The sequence below is a fragment of the Miniopterus natalensis genome, chromosome 8 (genome assembly GCF_054644295.1).
Source record: "Miniopterus natalensis isolate mMinNat1 chromosome 8, mMinNat1.hap1, whole genome shotgun sequence".
NCBI classification, from domain to species: domain Eukaryota; kingdom Metazoa; phylum Chordata; class Mammalia; order Chiroptera; family Miniopteridae; genus Miniopterus; species Miniopterus natalensis.
The window spans coordinates 33,385,001-33,406,560 of record NC_142088.1 but is presented as its reverse complement, the minus strand read 5'-3'; positions in this window follow the sequence as shown (position 1 = coordinate 33,406,560).

Here is a 21,560-nt window from a genome sequence, read left to right as displayed (position 1 = left end):
TTAAATGTATCTATATATTGTGATGTTAAATGTATCTATATATTGATCTATATTCTTTCTTTCTTTTTTTCTATATCTATCATTATCTATCTATCTATCTATCTATCTATCTATCTATCTATCTATCATCTATCTATCTATCTATCATCTATCTATCTATCATCTATCTATCTATCTATCATCTATCTATCTATCATCTATCTATCTATCATCATCTATCTATCTAATCTATCTATCTATCTATCTATCTATCTATCTATCTATCTATTATCATCTATCTATCATCTATCTATCATCATCATCATCCATTTATCTATCATCATCATCTATCTATCATCTATCTATCTAATCTATCTATCATCTATCATCTATCTATCTATCATCTATCTATCTATCATCTATCTATCTATCTATCTATCTATCTATCTATCTATCTATCTATCTATCATCTATCTATCTATCTATCTATCTATCATCTATCTATCATCATCTATATATATCATCTATCTATCTATCTATCTATCTATCTATCTATCTATCTATCTATCTATCATCTATCTATCATCTATCTATCTATCTATCTATCTATCTATCTATCTATCTATCTATCTATCATCTATCTATCATCTATCATCTATCTATCATCTATCATCATCTATCGTCTATCACCACCTATCTATCATCTGTCTATCTGAATCTCTCTGGCACTTAGTAAGTTCTCACAAATGGTAGCTATGATTAGAAAATTGCATATCATATTATTTCTGAGTGGTTTAATGTCTGACTTTTGTTTTAGATTGAATTTTATATCACACATATTTAATTGTTCTTATAATTTTTTTTATTCTTTCACATATGCACAATGCCAAAACATTCATACTTAATCTATAGCAGCAACTTTGGATCCTTGTAAAACAAAAACCATTTTAATATTCCAGATAAATCCACATACTTTGCTCTAAAATAAAAATAGATAAAAGTCTGAAAGCAGAGTCAGAATGGTAGTAGAATTTATTACCTAAAAGACAGAACTTAGCCAGGTTCTGCCATCTCTTATAGGTTCAATAGGTCTTTACAGAATTCTTTGCTGCAGATAAAGTAATCCTATATGATTTATATGGCCCCAGCTTAAGAAATCTACAGGAGGGTAGGTCTGTACCAATTCTTTAACTGAGGCCCTTTGTTGGCAGTGCCTCTCTGTCCAAAAAGATGTGAAGTAAGGAATGAAGGACTTTTCTTTCTATGCAATTTTCATTTGCTCAGTTACTTTCTCAATATGTAGTGATCTTTGCTGAGCCATACTAATTAGGGATTTAAAAAATAGTCTTCTTAGTACTTGAGAAAAGTGCCAGATTGATTGCCAGGAAGATTGTGTCCTCTTAATACATCATAATTAACTAAATTTAGTCTCTTCTTTGCCTAATTCTTATACCTATCAGAATTACACAGCCTTGGGAAGAACTGCTGTCAAACATGAAAAGTCAGTCCTTATATTTCATAGTATCTTAATACCATGGAAGAGAAAAAAGTGATTAAAGATTTAGACCTATGGTAAAATTATTAAGAATTATTTATTATAGAGCTTGGTTCTTAACCTTTACGGGTCACAGACTCCTTAGAGAAATTTATGAAAACTATGGCCACTCTCCACAAAAATGCAAAAATAGACATAGGCAAAAAATTCGGTATCCAACTTCCAAGATATTTTGAATCCTTTGAAGCTCATTCAGGTTAAGAATCTTTCTTAAAATCATAGAATCTTAGAACAGTACAAGATGTTAGAGTCCAGTTAGATCAATCTTCAGTTTAATTTGGAGTGCTTCAAACTGAGCTCTGTGGATATTTGAACTCAATAATTCTTCGTTGTGTGGGACTGTTCCATGTGTTGTGGGATGCTTAGCAGCATCACTTGCCTCTACTCACTAGATGCTGGAGTAGAGGTGGTGGCAACCAGGATAATTAAAAATGTCCCTTAAGGGACACAATCGGTTGAGAGGTACTAGTCTAACTTAAAAATTTATTTCATTTTCACAGCAAATGACCATCTGGTCCCTAAGGGCATGTTCATTCACTCCAAGTTGATACATGTATTTTAATTTCAGTCTGCAGAATGCAGAACCTGAGATCAGTTTTTGAGTTCAGGTAGTTTATTTGGGAGGTGATCCTTAGAAATTCAAGTGGAGAAAAAAATGAGACATGGGGAATGCCAATGTAGTTTGAATTAATGAGGCAATTAGGGTTCAGTTACAATGGGGATTCTCTGACGGACACTAGAGAACCTAACTTAGAATTGTTCTACCATGGGAAGGAAGCTGAGGTATTTATACTTCATCTTTTAGACTTTATTGGTTGAAATTGCTCCAGATTTCTCAGGCTGCCCTGCGGGTGGGCTGTGCTAGCTCCTCTGATGCTGGAGAAAGGACTCAGGCAGAGTAGCAGAGTAGAAAGTATTTAAAATGGACAGTTATTAGTTTGCAGAGGGATTGTCTATGGAACTCAGAGGTATGCCAAAGGGATATGAGAAAGGTTATCAATAGCACCTGCACAACATTTCATTTTATGTTTCAATATTTAAAATAATGTGTTTTTGAACTGATATTTGCTTTCTTTTCACTAAGACCCAACCTCTTATGTTGTTATCTATAGCAGAGTCTGGCATACTTGGCCTATGGTCAAATTCACCCTGCTGCCTATTTTTGTATGACCCTTCCTTTTCTTCTCCCCCCCCCCCACTTTCTCAGTTTTCACAGTACTTCCTCAGGGAGGCCTTCCCTTAGCCTAAAGATTAGATCAAGTCCTTCTGCTCAGGTCCTCATGTCTATTTAGCTTTATTTACTGTTCTTTCATAACACTTACTGCAGTTAGTACTTATATACTTTTGTGATTATTTGGTTTAGGTGAGTCCCTTTACACTAAGCTGTAAACCCCATGAGATTGAATTTATGTTTGTTTTGCTTTTACTCTTCTCAGAGCTCAGGCAGGCTACATGGCTGGAATAGAGAAGGAACTCAATAAATATCTGATGAATGAATGAAATTTAGAAATAATTTTAATATAGTGGAAGAAGGGCAAATAAAAATTGTACCAATGAGAGAGAAGCCATCACAAGAAAATTTGTTATCTTCACGGTTAAGTACAGGCTCATTAAAGAGGAGAAGGGAGAGGTGTTCTGAAAACTGAGGGCTGCATGTTGGTAGAGACAAGGACATGTGACAGAGAAGAGGGGAAGTAATTGTTTGGCTGATGCTAGGAGGGCATGGAGAGCTGAGGCTGGAGCGACCCCATGGGGCAGCTAATAAAGGCAATGTGCTTCCATTGTAAGAAGTTTGGACACTATCTCCCAGGAGATTATGGGGAATGATTGAAGGATTTTAAGCAGCACCAATATGATCCCATTTTTACTTCAGAAAATTCATGGGTTCAAAGGGATGAGACTGAAGTCTGAGGGACCACAGTTAGAAAAATATTGCAGTCTTCCAGGACAGAGATGAAAATAGCATTAACTAAAGACATGAAATGGAGAAAAGGAGATAAAATAGTAATATTTTCCAGGCACAATCTACAGAGAGTGATGGCTGATGGGATGGAAATAGGGAGGCGTATGCAGATAGACACGCACTCTTGCCGGGACAGCCTGGCATGGGCTCTGCTCTGATGGGGGGTAGGTGTTGGAAAAAGCTGGGCAGAGGAAGGATGGGATGCTTCATTGGGATCCTTTTACATTCTATAGATGCTTATCACCCCTTTTTCTTTATTTTCATATGGCTTTGAGACATATAAGAAAAGTCACAAAATTTAGGCAAGGAAGGTTTTTAATTGGGAAGAGAGCACTAAAAATAAATTTTACTCAGGCCTTTTAATTTTACCAGGGTTTTTTCTTTGTCAGGGAAGAATATTTAATCAGAGACATGGCCAGTGTCTCTGGCTATGATATTTTTTGACAATAAATTCTCCGGGGAGAGTGAATATGGAAAATGATTGAGATGTGGGGTGATATGCTAAGTTGCATAAAAGGCTAAGAGGCTGTGCGGTAGGATGCATGGGAGTGATGTATTTTTGACTTCGGCACATGTATTTGTAATAGAACATCATGTTGTTCTAAGCATCAAAAACTTGGCAGGTGATTTATTGTATTTTAAATATCATATGAGACCTAAAATAGTGCTGACTATGAATGCTTGACTATTGCATCCCGGTCCATGGAAGCCTTAAATATCACGACTCCAATTTGAAATAACAGGTACAGCAAATTGACTCAATTTGTCGATTCCAAAGTCTGCAGAGAGCCCTCATCCTAGAGAATGTAAAAGTTAAGCAAATTTTGGACCTGACTTGTAACTGCAATTTCTTCCCTCGTGCTGCAGGCACAGCATGTACTTTCTAATAGCCTTCCTTCGTTTCTGATTCATATCCTTCAAATTGATATAAAAGCATTTAATAGGCTTTTAAAGGAGTATAGCCCTTAAAACCAGCTCTCTAATGAGCAAAAAGCTAGCTCACTACTACCAGAAAGCAGATTTTCTTGAAACTCCAAAGACCTGTGCTCTTCAGGGATAAGGCATATAAATCCTTGCTTTGTCTCTCCCTGGGCTTTTCCCCAGCTCTTCAGGGACAAGGCATATAAATCCTTGCTTTGTCTCTCTCTGGGCTTTGTTTGCTATTACTGATATAAAATCTGGATAATCGTCTTCCCACTGGCATCCCTCTTGGGAAAGTTGCACAGACAGATGTTATCATATCTGAAAAATGCTGTAAAAGAAAACCTTTTTGTGATTATAAAGGAGTCCTGCTGCTCCCTTGTCCCTAAATACTCTAATTTCAGACTGTTTGATGCAATATGACTTTAGCACATTCTTTTCCCAGTGCTTAAAAACATCTAGCTGAAGATCTCAACCAAGGGAAACTTGCTCCTGGGATGGCTTTTGAGTGTCGGTGTCACGGCAGACTTTGAGAAGAGGTGAAGGCACACGGATGCTAGAAGCAGCCAGGAGGTTCAGAGGGAGGAGGCTGTGCTGGTGCCTTCCCAAGAATCTGGCAGAGAGAAGCAAGAATGTTTGTACCTGGCTACTAACAGAGCAGGTTCTGAGTGATTGTCCATAACGATACATCCATATACCAGATGTGCTCAGCTCTGAGCTAGGCCATCTGACTGTTTTAAGTATTCCTGTCTTGAATTTATATCCAAGGAATAGCAAACCTTTAGGACAATGATAAATTGAAATGGACCTTCTTAAGAGTAACTGATGCTGGCCTGTCAGGTGGTTATAAGCATTGCCGGCAAGGGCTGGCAACAATCAGTCCCTCTAATGGTAAGTGAAAGCGTTTAATTGGATACTGAGGTGTGATTGGGATGAAATGTTAAGGGGAAAGTGAGAAATTCAAGGTTGTTGGACTGCTCAGTCTTATTTTAAAAGGGACATGCTGGCAAGATTTGTGGTTGAACATTCTGGATGTGGCATTAAAGAGAAGTTTCAGGGTTTAATAGTTTTAGCTAGGGTCCCAAAACTATATCAAATTTAATTACTTCCTTTTCTTGGTTAGACAAAGAGAAAAACTTTAACAAATAAAACTTGCTCTGGGGAACATTAAATTATAGTTATCTAAGTCTGTTGGAATATGAATCATCCAATGAAGTTGAAGGTGAAAAATTTTGGCATGTTACAAATTATATTAAAAAGCAAATACAAGTGATTGTTATTATTATTATGATTATTAGCAAATTTAGCCAAATGTATAAGAAATTTAAAATGGCACATCTATCTTAAAATGAGTGGAGTGTTCTAGAATTTTGGGGTAGGTTGTTAATTAAACTGATATTACTAGTTAGTCTCACAACACTTCAAGTATTACATATGTCTATTATGAGGAAGCTGTTGCAATATGAAAATAGAGGTTTTTTTTTTTACTTTAATTGCAAACATTGAGAGGCTTTATTCTTTTTATTATTTTTTAAAATATATCTTTATTGATTTCAGAGAGAGGAAAGGAGAGGGAGAGAGAGAGACAGAAACATCAATGATGAGAGAGTCATTGATCGAGCCCACAACCCGGGCATGTGCCCTGACTGGGAATCGAACACTGATCGCCTGGATCCCAGGTCGACGCTCAACCGCTGAGCCACGCTCGGCCAGGCTAAGAGATCTTATTCTTATGTCTATAGTACAGCTTACACTGGCTGTGATAAGAGAAAAAGCCTTTCCATTTGTACTTGATTGTAAAGTACCATAAGTATTATGTGACATTTGGGTGTAGAACAGTGATCTTGGGTGCTGTAGCGGAAAAAAATCTCTAATAAAGTGTTCAACCTTTGAGTGGGCATTGGAGGTCTAGTTTAATGACACTAAATCACAACCTCTCCCATACAGGGAAACTTCCCCGAGCATAGTCTAGTGGAAAGATGGAGGGCTCTGGGGTGAACAGTGCTGGAATTGTTTCAGCTCTGTCCTTCGTAGCTGCTGCCCTGGGTAAGTGACTTTGCTTTTTCATCTGTAATATAAGGCATCCTAGTTTTCTCACAAGGACATTGTAAACATTGATTAAGACAGCCTTTTACAGATTAAGACAGTCTTAGGATAGACCCAGCATATAGTATTTTCTAAATGAAAAGACTTCTCTTCTTCCTTTCCCCTTCTAGCTTTAGTATGTGAAGGCCTTTCTCAATCCAACTCCTTCCTCGTGCCCCCAAGTGTGGCTGTCGGTTGCTTGATCATGAGTTCTCCTGCAGTTATTTTTGAGCCCAGGCTTAGTGACATTGAGTAAGGACTCTGAGGTTGGCTATATTTTTTCAGTGTTTCAGTAACTTGTTCTATTTTTGACCCAAAGTGTATTATTTATGTGATTAATTATTACAGTGATTATAATAGTTGGCTTTTTTTTCTCCCAAAGATCAAAGTTCCAGAGGACTTTGTTTTAGGTGTGATAGACCTCCTATAACAAATAGCTAGTTAAATGGCAGATAAACAGCACAGAACATGATGACATAGATCTTCCTTAAACTGGCCTATTTTTAGGATAATACTCGGAATGGTTCTTTCACATCAGTAGAGTCCCAGCAATAACATTAATCAACAGTTCAATTAGGGTTCATTTCTAGAAAGGGGCAAGATTAGAACTACTTCCCCCTGTGAATTCTGATGGTTGCACTGTAACATAAGCTGGTTTTAGCTGTTTGGTTTTGATTACAATTTATAATAAAATTATTTCAGAATATTTCTTCCCCTGTGAATAAGTCTAAATGTAAAGTAGTTTATAATATTATTTTAATGTAGAAGATACAAAAGTGGTTGAGATCAAAGCTAGTCTAGGTAGAATCAGAAAGAATATTTTTTAAAAAGAAACCTGAATGCTGAATTCTGATATCATTTCTAGTTGGATATTGTGGGTGCACAGGAGTTCAGGATAGTTTCTGGAGAGTTGAATTTACTTGCTAAATTAACTTTCAGAGATCAAGATATGAGATCAATGTTCTTGAAATTCCATGAGAAGAACTTTATATCAATAAATAATGTTTCAGTCTTTTTCCTTGACTGCAGCTACCTGTGTGCATACTGGAAGCTAGCAATTCTAAAATAGTATATTTTAGCATATATAGGGTATACCCCCAAAATGTATATGCACACTTTGAATAATTATAAAGGTGGTGTTTATTAAAATACATTTCGTTTTCAAAATTGTGGTATCAGCTGTTAAAGTGTATCTATATTTTTGGAGGGACATCCCATATTAACAATTATTATTTTTTTCTTTGGCAATAAATGCTTTCCTAACTGTCTGTCTTATTAAAAGCTCAACAAATGGTATTTTAAAAGAATTTTCAGGATGCTATTGTTAGTCATGGCATAAGACTTTATATTACTGCAAGGTACTGTGTAAAGACTCTGCAAAGGAAGGAGCAATGATTACTTTGTTAGTTACATAAAGGAGTCATAGGTCTTCAGCGTAAATTGGTTCTGATTCATCAAGGATATTATTAAGCTGTCATAATCTGTCAATGTGGAGTGTGACAACAACATGTAAAATTCCATTAAAGGGTCATTAACGAGGTCTTCCAACTCATGTTTAGCATTTCCTCTGGGTTCCTAATGGAACTTTTCTCAAAACAGGATTTAAGTCAGATGTCTGGTAAACTTTAAAGCTGTCAAAAGTTTGCTATTGGAAGAAAGTATTGGTCTTTACTGTGCTTTTTAGTTCTTATGTCAGCCAAAATGAAACAGCAGTTAAGTACAACCATAGTAATTTTCAAATCTTGACATTTACACACTTTTTTTTTTAAAGTCTGGTAAGCTCTGAAGATGGGCTGCCGTTGATGACATATTAGTTTGTATGTGGAGACTTAAACACTCCTCTGCCTCTAACAGAACCATTATTGAATTTTGCTATTACTTTGATAGACTTTTTTTTCTGTAGAAGAAAAGGAAGCACAATTTATGATGAAAACTTATTTTTCTTTCATTACACTGTCAGTTGCTAAGATTGGTGGTATTTGCAAATGACAGTGTCCAACAAGAAAGTTAGTGCAATATTTTTTTCTTTCTATAGAAATATCTGACAACCTCAGAAAAATGAAGTGAGTCATTGCCATTTTTCTTACTGCCATAAATATAACGCAAAATACCAAACTGATCGAGCCTCAGCATTGTAGGTGATGGCAGCTATGATCCAAACAACTTAGTTCTTCATTTAAATGGCAGACAGGTGGAGATTAGAGCTAGTCTATCATTTTAATGAACACAAGAAAAAGTTATCTCTGATGTGTAGAATAAACAAGTTGCATTCTTTGAAAACAATAATAAAATTTGGAGCTGTCGAACTATGAAACTTTGAATAAACAAAATTTCTTATACTTGTTTCTAGTATTTTTAAAAAAGATAATTAAGATATAGGTTGAAAAAAGATAAACACCTGATGAGAATACATTCTGGAAATTTGATATAGGATGACTTAGATGGAATAGCCTCAATACTACTATTATTCATCTCTATGCAATAAACAGGGGTGTAGGCAAAATGAATGTTCTATTTTTTCAATGAAATTATTTTGTCAGCTGAATACTTTTTGCCAAAATTTTAAACATGCAACAAGTCAAATCAAGTAAAAATGAAACTCTCCCATAAATTTGTACTTTCCTGCTCTTAACCTTGAGAGGACAATACTTTTTTTTTTTTTCTCAGTAAGGGAAGGAATATTGGGAATAAGAAGCAGTTTCTCATGGAAAGAAGAAAAGAAAGATGGAAGTAACAATAGAGCCCTGGCCATTGTGGCTCAGTTGGTTGAGTGCCCCCCCAGGCACTGAAAGGTTGCCAGTTTGATTTCTAGTTAGGGCACATGTCTGGGTGGTGGCTCAATCCCCAGTAGGGGGTGTGCAGGAGGCAGTCGATGGATGTTTCTCTCACATAGATGTTTCTCTCTCCCTTCCTATCTCTCTAAAAAAATCAGTAAAAAGTAATAATAGACAACATCAATGAAACGAATGGACTTCAAAGATTATTATTATGGAGAAAAAGTTTGAGTACTCAAAAGTCAGAGTTTTAGGAAAACGATTTCTACAAAGCATCTGTGATTTATTCTTTTGAATTGATGACTTCATTTGTCAAATCCTCTATTTGTTTTGAAGGCCATTAAGGTCTCAGAAATTTTTATACAAGTTTTTATAATGACTCTTTTGGAGAGCTTATCTCCTTTAAATTTCTTTCACTCGACTTACAAAACACTGGGCACTTTTAAAACTCATTGCACACTTGTGTTCATGACCTATGGCCCAGGTACAGCTGTGCTTTGGCTGTCTCAGACCCTGTTCACTCTGGGGACCTGGAGGGATCAAGAGGTTTGGCAAAGGCATCTTCCCACAGGGGCTGAGATTCAGAGGGGGCAGCTCAGGGAGCGTGTGTGATTACCTCATCTGGCTAAGAATGTTTCTCATTATAAATGGAGGAATGAGACATTTCATTTGTGTAGTAAATCACAGTTTATAAAACTTTTTCAAGTGAGCTAGTTCAAATGTAACTTTCATAAAGGCTTTATTTTTTTTATCTTTAGGTTACTCCAATAATTTATATATATACTATTCTTAGGGTATTTTTTCCATTTTACTGTATTCATAAGTATCTTCTCCACTAGAGTGTAATAAAAGAGCACAGGACACATTTTATTCATTTTTGTATCTCCACATCTAGTTTGGTTCTTGGTACAGTGGTACCTTATAACTTCTGCCTTAAAGAATTTTTTTAAACAAAGATCATAAGCTTTGTAATAGACAGGGTTGTATTGAACCACTTGCCCACTTAAACATGAATACACCTTTACATTTCTGAATTTTATGGTATGTAATGATTGTTAGTTGGGAAATCAAAATATAATTGTGTCATGTTTTAAGGACAGTTCTTTCATATTTTTAATTATATGCTTTCCTCAGTTTGTGTCCATGTCTGAGTTTTTGAACTGTGTTCTGTTTACTCTTTTAAATTTTTCATTGTTTTTATTTTTTATTAAGAATGTAACCTATTTAACTCTTGTTCATTCTAAAATATACAGAAATATGTGATATTTATGCTCTAGGTTTGTTGGAAATTTTAATTACTTAAAATTAAATTCATATGTAAAATATATAAACATGAAAAGAAATACTGCAAGCATCAGGAAAATAGTACCACATTGAGTTATTGAGAAAGATGAGGTATTTTTATATTTTAAGATTCTCATTGTGTTTGTCAGCTGTATTTAGCAAGGTCAGTAAGGGAACTGACAATTGGTAAAAGGTCAGAGGAAAGGTTTTGTTGTTGTGTTTAAGTTCAAAGTATTGTCAAAAAGTTGAATAAATTTATGATAACAAGAAGAATTGCCAATGGGTATTCAGTTAAATGCACACTGAAAGATCAATTTCAGGAAAGATCAGATCTATGCCTTGCACCATGTAGGAAAATGGGCTGGTGAAACTATTAACTGACACTTTCATATTGGAGACTGAGGTGTCTAATGCCTGAGGAGTATAAACCTTGATTTTTTAAGCAAAAGAGTAGCAAAGGGATGTCCCTCAGACACAGGGAGCTTTTTGTCTTGATCACCTGGCTGGACTCACAGGAGGGAGGGTGCTGGTGCCGCAGTGTGAGTGCTGAGTCAGCCTAACAGCCACATCTCTGGCTACTGATGTATAGATAGCAAAGGATGAATACTGTGAGCTACGAATGCAGAGTGCCTCTTTCCCCCTCTTCTATGGAGAATCTTCCAGACAGGTATGGTGCTTGCTTTTTACAGGGAGATGTGCCCCTGTTGTCGGTCAGCATGTGTTGTGAGCTAATTTAGGTTCTCTGAACAAACCTGGAAATCTCAGTAGCTAAGCCCTTCATTGCTGTGTCTGAGGCTTTTTATTTTGTGAGATAGAGTAAGCAGGAGGAATAAAAACACCACTCAGGTGAGATTTCCACTTAGAAGCTTGTTCAGAGGAGACTGTAAATTACAATGCAAAAATGATACCACTGTATTAACTAATTATTAATAACAGGAAAGGAGCAAAGGGAAGGCCAGACATTACAGGCATGATCCCTGCAAAACACTGGGGGAGGGGTCCAACTAAGGAAGATAGACACATGCCCAGTAAAGCTGGGGTGACATAGGGTAGATACTTGCCCGTCACTCACACTGGGGGACAGAGGTGATTGGCCAGAATGGGCATGGCCACTGCAAGGGCGGGAACATTTGGGAATGTATAACCCCCTAAGCAAAGGAATTTGCTTTCTTGCTGTGCTCAACTCTTATGCTCTCGGGGACTCTTCTGGCTCCAGGAGCACTCTCTTGGTTCTCTTGCATTTGCTTTCATGGCCCATGGCGATGTAGACCCCACACACAATGGACTAATGGATTGCAGAGGGAAAATACAAACTAAGCAAGCCTGAAGCTGTATAGGACCCAGCTCCAATATAGAAAGGAAATTCTGGACACTGGTTCTGATTTTAGCTCTACTGAAACTCCATCTACACTTCTTCTATGACTGGACTAAGGGAAATGGGACTTTGGAAACCCAGGGATGTAATTCCATGAAATAAAGCTTTCTACCATGTCACATCCTCCCTGGGTGAGTCTCAGAAAATTCCTTTTCTCAGGATATTGTAAGAACCCCATCCCCAGCAGCAACTGGGGGAGATGAGACACCCCCCCCCCTCTGATAACAAAAGGACTTTGCGCTCACTGCATCGTGCTCTGGTTTTCAAAGCAAAGCTTTTCTCTAATAGCTGGAGGACAATTAATTCTAAAGATCAAAATTCTTGTAATCATAATAAGAAATCCAAATCTATGAGTGTGTATGTATTAGTTTTCAAAATGTTCAGTTATTTTCTGTCACCTCAGTGTTTAAAAACTAAAATGTACCATAGGCTCAGGAGATAGTGATATCATTACAGCCCATTTTGGGAAATGATGTGGATTGTTTTTAAGGCGCCCAGACTTTTTCCTTCATTGCCTTGCTGTCTCCTATCTCCTTGGAGGTAACTCTCCAGGTTTCTCTTTCTCTCTCTAGTGCCTGGAGTTTCTGGCAATGAGTAGACAAAAAATTGAGGACAGTTGGGGTTGGCTAACTGAGGCCTGCAGGCCAAATCTAGCCCTTGGCCTGTTTTTGTACTGCCTGCAAACTAAGAATGGTTTTTAAACTTTGAAAGCCATTGTAGAAAAACAAGAAACAAAAAATCTGCTGACAGAGACCACCTATGTGCCTAGAATGCACACTATCTGGCCTTTGATGGAAAAGTTTGCCGACACCTGCACTACAGAATAAAATTCAGATGACTTAGCTGCCGGCGCTGCTTTCTTTCCAGCCCCCTCTGACCTCCTCTTACCACTTCTCTTGCACATTTTGACCTCTATAGCTGCCGCAAACATCCTTCAGCTCCTGCAAGGCTGCCTCCTCCCTCTCTCATGCTTCTTTGTCTTTGCACGTGCTTTTCCTTCTTTCTGGAATGTTCTCGCTTTATCCTGCATCTGTACCTGTTCAATTTATCTATCTTCACTTTTCTGAAAACAGTAATGTACACAATGCTGATGTCTAATAACTATTATCTAATAATTAAATAAATCTTATCAAATAAATAGTATCTAGCCAGAGAGAAAATTATAGATACTAGACAGGAAGCCAGTGGAAAAAAACCTGTGGTTCCGCTGTATTGGCCATGCTGCGGTTGCTGACAGCTCTGTTCTCACGTTGCCCTGGTGGTTTACTACCAGCATAAATAATGCAGTGTTTATTTTTCATCTTTCTTTTCTCATTTGTGTTTTATTGATACTTTTTTTTTTTCAAGCACAGAAAAAAAAGTAAAGCCCAAGATCTTGATGATTACTGGCCCAGTGCTCTAAGCAATGGTAGGAAGGAAGAGAACATTTCAGGAGAGAAAAAGGAACTTATAACAGCAAGTGATTTTGCAAGGAAATATGGATCAGATAGTTTGCTTGTTATGGAAAAAAATGAAGATCATTAGCTGCAATTGACCATTTTAAAGTCCTAAGTATTACTAGGGCTGCATTGAGGAATCTGTCCTAGTCATCCTTCTGGTATATACAATAATAAAGAAAATTTAGTTATAAATATGAATAATAAAAAGTTTGTTTTCAAATCAAAAGGAAAAAGTGAAAATGAATTCTTTCAGTAGCTTATCCATGATGGGAATTAGAGGTTGCAGTGAAACTAAGTGAATTGGCATATGCATTAGCTTACAATAAAGATATGCTAATTTAGCACTAATTCTGAAGAAAAAAAAAGATATAATTTTCTATTGTGAAATCTTGATAAGAGGGGCAACATAGAGCAGCACTGGAAGGTAAACAACACCAAAATTCTTAAATGATGGTCTAGAAATCATAAAGTGCAAAAGCAAATAACCTATATTTATTTTTCCCATTCTTAAATCTTGTGTTTGGAGCATTCTTGTAATTTGAAGCTGTTCAACTCAGTTCTTGTTCATTGCCTGCTTTTTCTTGACCTTTAAGGACTCTGATTAAAGCTCCATCTCCATATTTTCCCATTTTAGAGCTATCCAGCAGAGCTGGTCTTTAGTCAACATAGTGCCTTTATCTCTTATTCTGACTTGACCTGAGTTTTTGTGTGTGATCCTTTACTCCTAGGAAACCTGTTTCAGCCTTTGGCATCAAACTGACTCCTTCTGTGGGCAAGTAAAATAGTAGCAAAGTGTCAGATTCCTTTCACCTTAATCTCCTTGGACATCTATTTATCATCCTGGAAGTGGGAAGTAATGCATATTGTCATTTTCTTAAGACTCACTTTCCATTATTATTTAAAGAACATCAAAAAGGATGCCTCCTTGTCCTTCTGTGATGCGAGGTCAGCAAGTTATCATGTGGCTGTCACTAAGCTAACACCATATATTTCATTTTATTTATCTGACTTGGAAAACTTTTGATCTCATTTAGAAAATGTAAAAACAAAACAAAACAAAAACACCTTTACAGGGCTGTGTAAAACTCATTTTACTAAATATTTTGGTTCATACATTTTCCAAATTGATATTATCTAATTCTAAAAGAAAACATGTCCAGTTTTTTATGTTAAGATCAATGGACCTTTATTGGGTACTTATTTATTTTTGCTCTCAGTAATTTTATGTGTTCTAAAGCTTTGGACTTTACATTTACATGTGATTCTAAGGTTCCTGGTGGAACTGAGAGATGAAAGTTCTGAACATTATCAGTCAAACCTGTCCATATACCTTTTGACAAATGCTGTTGTTCACAATATCAGTTAGACTAGAGAGCTTTCTTTTATATTGAACCTTTCAGGGGTGTACAGATAAGCCAGTCGGCAGGCGTGCCAGCACACAGGCCCATGGCCACAGCCTGGTGCAGATCGCTGGTCCTTCCCTCCCTAATCACTCTTTCAGCCACCTGATGGGGAGTGGTCACCTTGACCCGAGGTCAGCCAGCCTGCATGGCACTGACAGGAGGAGATGAGTTTGGAACATTTCAATCAGATTCTCTCCTGGTCCTTTTCATTAGAAAACATGGTGATCCTTGCAGTTAAAAATGGAAGATGAGACTGAAGGATGCAAAGAGGGGAACTACCTGGTAGAGTTGGGAACATGAAGATTTATGAAAAACTGAAATTATAATCTAGCACATTTTCCCAGAGATGAAATGAGAGACCATGGGACCTCTGGGAATAGCTGAAAGCTCAGTTCCCTGAGCTGCCTGCAGGTTTGACTACAGCCCAGTTCTGCTTTCAGTTAATACAGCTTTACCATCCTCTCTCCCCACCCATTATTTTCCCCTGAGATAACTTGAGCTCCTTATAGTCAAAAGAACTGACCAGAAACAAATGAAATTCGTGTCATTTAGCCCTTCCTCCCGAGCAGGCTATCCGCGTGCCCCACCCTCACTGCTGCCCTGTGCTCACAGTCTGTGGCTGCGAGCACCGAGCTGACAGGCGCCCATTAGCCATGCAGGGAGTGTCATGCTCCTGAGCTTTCCCTCCGACAGCTGGTCCCCAAAGAATTGTAGCACTGTCACAATTTAAACAGCTCTCCTTAAATGTGCTTATGTGAGAAACGTGCGGTCTCTTTGCACTTAATAGGTGATCTAACTATTTCTGGAATTGAGTCCAATTGCATGTATATTTCATGCTTGTTTTTCTCTGTGTGAGGAAAACTACCCCTGAATTTGCTTTGAAGTAGCTGAGGGGCAAAAGCCCTGCCCTGTTCTGGTCCTGACCTCTAGCCTCCAGGCTTGTACCTTACGGGCTTGAAAGGTATAAGTCCATATAGGTCAAGACGCTTGGAATTGTTCGGGGGAAGGTATTGCCTTCTAATAAGCTACCCTCCAGGATATGGGCTTGCTGATGATTCCTTCCTGTCTCCTGGGGCTTTCCTCAGGGCGGGTGCTGTGATATCGTGATATAATAGAATATATATATATATATATATATATTTGGTCTTTGTCTCTGGTTCCTGGCACAGCTTCCTCAAACCTTTGTAATTTCCTAAGTGAGATGAGTGTCTTTTTGTATTCTAATGAGATGACTGGTGGCTGGGAACCTCTAGATAGCTTCAGGATGGGGGTTGTTTACCAAAATGACCAAGGCATATTTAGAGGGTTGGAACTTTCAGCCCACCTCCTGACCTCTGGGGACGGGAAGGGGCTGGAGATTGAGTTAATCATCACTGGTCACGGATTTAATTAATTATGCCTGCATAATGGAACCTCCATAAAAACCCTAAACTACAGGGTTTGGAGAGCTTCTGGGTTGGAGAACACATCCACATGCTGGGAGGGTTGTGCACTACAACTCTATGGAGACCGAGATTCCTGTGCTCTGGACCTTTCTGGACCTCACCCTTTGTACTTCATCTGGTTTTTTTATTTGCATCCTTTATAATAAACTGGTAAATGTAAGTAAATATTTGCCTGAGTCTTGTGAGCCATTCTAACAAATTATTGAAACTTGGGGGCGGGGGCTGGAGAGAGGATTATGGGAAGTCCTGATTTTGTAGCCACGTTAGAAGTGAGGGTACCCTGGGGACACATTACTTCTGACTGTCATCTGAAGTAAGGGCAAGGCCGTCTTTTAGACTGAGTCTTTGAACCTGTGGAGCTGGACACTAACTCTGGTTATTGAATTAAGTTACAGGACACCTAATCGATGTCCAGAGAGTTGCAAAAGTGATTTATGTGGGGGAAACCCCCATACATTTGATGCTAGAGTTGTGAGTAGAGGAACAGTTTTCCTTTAACAGTGATTATTTATAATATACCAATGATTCTGGTTCTGGTGCAGAGCAGACAGTGCTAAACATGAAGAATAAATGAGCTAGCAATTATATAATGAGCATTTTTACTAAATTTAGGAGCTTTATTCAACATGTGAGCTTCATTTTTCTTACTTAAGAAAATCCAATCTTTTAGTGTGTTGCTGGACAAAATAGGATTCTTCCATGGTGTCAAAGGAGAAGCATTTTAGGGATACATGCGTAGGAGGATTTGAGGTCTAGTGGCAAGATTTATTGAAGCAAAAAAAGGACTGCTCCCAGGTTCGCCATGTCCTATGTCGCATCCAGGACCAGGTGGCTCAGCTCAGGCTTGCTGTGGAAGAAGCCCAGCCTCTGGGGCCTTAGGCCCACACTTGTCCCCACAAAGCCCAGGAAGAGGGCCAGGACCCAGAGCTGCCATGCCGGGAGCCCAGCATCTGAGGCTCCAGCAGTCCAGCACAGTCTCTGTTGCCATCTGGCCCACGATTAGCGCTGTGCTTGGGCCCGTGCAGCTGCTAAAGGGAGAGGGCACAGAATGTCTCCGGCCTTTTTAAGCTTTGATTATATTTCCTTGGGTTTGGGAAAGGGTAAGCTTTCTTTCAAACTCTCCAGTCCCTTTCCTGGATCTTGCAGGCTTTTGTGCCTTTATCCTATCCGGTCTTTTCCCCAGATTTCCCCAGGTGAGGCTCCTTCCCTTCGGGGTCGCCACTCTGGCTCCTACTGTCCTTGCTCCGAGGTTTTGCTTTGTCACCTGACTTCTGCACACGCGCTTGGTAAGGTGGCTTCCCCTGTGCTGTTTATCTCTCCTCCCAGGGAGATGGGAAGGCCCGTCTTTCCTGCCTGCTTGGAGATTAACGTCCGTTTGGCAGAGTATATGGCTGTCCCATGGGGTGTCTGTGAAGCTGTAGATTCCTGACTTAATCAGGCTTTAATTCCTGACTTAATTAGCCAGTTTTGCTCCCTTCTCCTTTGTTAATACCTAACTAGCCTCCTACGCTAACAGGTGCACCTGGTAAATATGTATAGGGCTATAAATAACGTCCTTAAGTAGACATTGACTTTATCTCATTTAATTCTCATAAGAATCCTACCAGGTAGGTATTCTAATCCATATTTTGTGATGAAGAAATAGAGGCTTAGACTCATTAATGGACATTGCCCAAAGTCTGCTGAAAAGCATATTTGAAACCACATCTGATTTATTCCAAAACCCATAATCTTTCCAACTTGCCATAGGATATTGGAATACAAATGAATTATCCTAGTATTAGTTTGAAGTGCCTTTAAAACTTCCATTTAGTTTCTTTCTCTTTTTTTTTATTTTTGTAAAATTGATTATAAACTTAAAAGCTCATTTTCACCCACAACATTTTATTTCTTTAAAAAAATTTAAAAAATCATCCTGCAGTTGGAGGCAAATGGCTATGAGTAACAGCAGGCTTCTGAGGGTATAACTCATTGTTCCTAATCAGGTGGTAGTGAGGATTTTTTTTCTATTGCCTTGGCTCAAAGTAATTGCATATTTATCTATTTATCGGAGCAATTAATCAGAGACCCAAGTAGTCAAAGTAGCAGCTGAATTCCCATGTTGGACTTTCATGTTACATTTACCAATTCTCAGCACTTTAAATGATTTCTTACCCAAGTGGTATAAAACCACATGAATCATATGACCAAGTACTAGCTCTACTAAGGATGATTTACCCATCCAGAGAGTGCATTTCAGATGACTTTGCAGGAAATATAAAGAAAAATGATTACAGTAAAGATATTTTTAAACTGAAAAGCATTTGCTAGTTTATATCTCTAGAATGACATTACCGGGCCTTACATTTATAGTCGAAAAATTGTCTTATAGAAGCAACGGGTATAATATTCTATTACTGTAATAAGGAAGCTTTCGTAAAAACATCTTTGCTTAAAAATGTGCATTTTTACCTGACTCAGAATCAGCATAATGGCCATTTTCCTTAGCTGTCTGTAGATGGGTAGGAAACAATAACAGACCCATGGCATCTATTAACCAAAATTCGAAAAACAGAACTGCCTTTGACAAAATGTTAAGTGGCAGGTTTATTTTGAATGGGAAACTGTTGTTGAAAATCCAAAATGAATGATAACATTAACCAGTAATTAAAAATTCAGTTAAATTGAGTTGCCTAAAGTGTCCATTGGGACCAAATTGAGTGGGGTTCTGAAGGAACCTGAATTTTGGAGGCTGGGTGCTTGAGAGGCTCCAGTGAGGCTTCCTCTCATAGGTATATTGTATTAGGCCTGTACAATGTTTCAGAACTTAAAAGTTGACAGGAGAATTTCACACAAAGATCAGAATTTTTGGCTTCTCTTGAAAAACAGATAAAAAGATATGGCAACATTGTCTCTTTTAGTTGCGGTGTAATTTTTCCCAGTCTTATTCCCTTGCATATATTTTTTCTTCACAGCTGACTTAACTTATTTAAAGTTACCTGACTAGCCGTGTAGACATTTGAGTTTCAATTTCTGTTCTAAGGTCTGCTTGCTGCTAGTGCCCAAACTACTTTTACCTATTGAGGTGACGATGATAATGATGATGATGATTACTCTTGCAATTTGGTTTTACTATTCAGATCCAGAGACTTTTTGAAATCATACAGACCTTAGAAGGAAAGAGCCATTGACATGAAGAAAATGGAAAATGGGAACATTAGAATTATGAAATTTGGTAGCATTATTTGTTGTGAGAGATTTATGTGTTAAGAAAGATTTGGAACTTAGGAGAAGCCAAAACAACCTCAGTTATAAAAAGAAATTAGCTGCTATAAGTTTGGGAATACAACAGGAAATTCTGTGCTATAGGTTTGTCTTCCTGATCCCCACTCCCTGACCCGCAATGGTTAGAGCCAAAGAAAAACAACACCCAGGGTAATGGGATGTTGGAGTAGAAGTGCATCCTACTATACAGGGTGGGGCAAAAGTAGGTTTACAGGTGTCCATATGGAAAATAGTACAATCATTGATAAATAATAATACACGAATAAACTGTGTTTCCTGTACTCATAACTGTAAACCTACTTTGCCCCACCCTGTATTTAGCATGTTAGAACTGTATGTAGAATAGGGTGTTAAGATTTAGCAAATAAAAATATAAGATGCCTAGTTATCTGAATTTCAGATAAACAACGAACACATTTATAGTATAAGTATGTCCCATGCAATATTTAGGGTATATGCTGTGGTCTGAATGTGTCCCTCTGAAGTTCATAGCTTGAAATCCTAATCCGCAGTGTATGGTTTTAGGGGGTGAGGTCTTTGGGAGGTGATTAAGTCATGAGTGTGGAGCCCTCGTGGATGACATTAATGCCTTTATAAAAGAGGCTCCAGAGAGCTAGCTCGTCCCTTCCACCATGTGAGGCTACAGCTAGAAGTCAGTAGTCTTCGACCTGGAAAAGGGTTTTCACCAGAACCATGCTGATACCCTGATCCTGGATCGCCAGCCTCCAGATCTGTGAGCAATATATTCCTGTTATTTGTAGCCACCCGGTCTGTGGTATTTTGTTACGGTAGCCTGGACAGACTAAGGCAGTATACTTACATTAAAAATATTCATTGCTTATCTAAAATTCAAATTTAACCGGGTCTCCTATATTTTATCTGGAATCCTAGAAGAGGGGAAAGATGCTGCATTAAGGGCTTGGTTAGTATCACAATCAAGGTATAGTCAGCAGGTGGATAGGCCGGAGGGATCCTGGTTCCAACTCAAAAGCCTAAATATCAGGCCAGTGGAGAGGGCATTTTTAGATATTCTAAGCAGCAGACTATGGCAATCAGACTATGTTCAGGCTGGTAGGCAGTAGGTTGAGGAGTTTCCAGGTTTTAAAGATAAATGAGAGTTAAAGTCCTTCCTGAAATGATAATAATGGTGATGGTATCAAATACATGAGCTTTATTACATGCCAGACACATGGTGCTTCACATGCGTTGACTTGTTTAATTTTCATAACAACCCTGGGAGAGAGATATTATTATTATCTCCTTTTTATAGGTAAGGAAATTGAGTACCAAAAAGTAAGTTAATTTGCCCAAGTGATAAAATGGAAGAGCCTGGGTTTGTATTTTATTATTTAGTGAATTAAGTTATAGAATATTAGGTAAATCATGCAATTATTTATTGAATGCTTAAATACTTTACAAATATGTAATGTAATTTTTATAGCAAACCCATGAAGTAGATATTATTACCAAAGATTTAAAAAAAATCTGAGTGTTGCCCGACCAGCATGTCTCAGTGGTTGAGCAGCGACCTGTGTATGATCCAGGGGATCATGGTTCGATTCCCAGTCAGGGCACATGTCCGGGTTTCGGGCTCAATCCCCAGTGGAGGGCACGCAGGAGGCAGCCGAACAGCACTCCCTCTCATCATGTTTCTATCTCCCTCTCCCTCTCCCCTCTTCTCTCTGAAATCAATAGAAAACATATTAAAAAAAATCTGAGTGTTGTTTTTAGAGGTACAAATTGTTAGACATGTTTTTAATAATACAAGCTCCTTACAAATCACTGGAGTGGAGAGAAGTTCAAAATACAGATAGATGCTGCTTGACTTAGGATGGGGTTATGTCCTGATAAACCCATTCTAAAATAAAAATATAAGTAAAAAATGCATTCAATACACTTAAATGACCAAACATCATAGCTTAGCCTAGCCTACCTTAAACATGCTCAGAACACTTCCATTAGCCTACAGTTGGGTGAAATCACCTAACGTATGAGTACATTGCAGAGTGTAGGTTGTTCATTGTCATGATCGCATGGCTGACTGGGAACTGTGGCTTGTTTCTGCCCAGCATC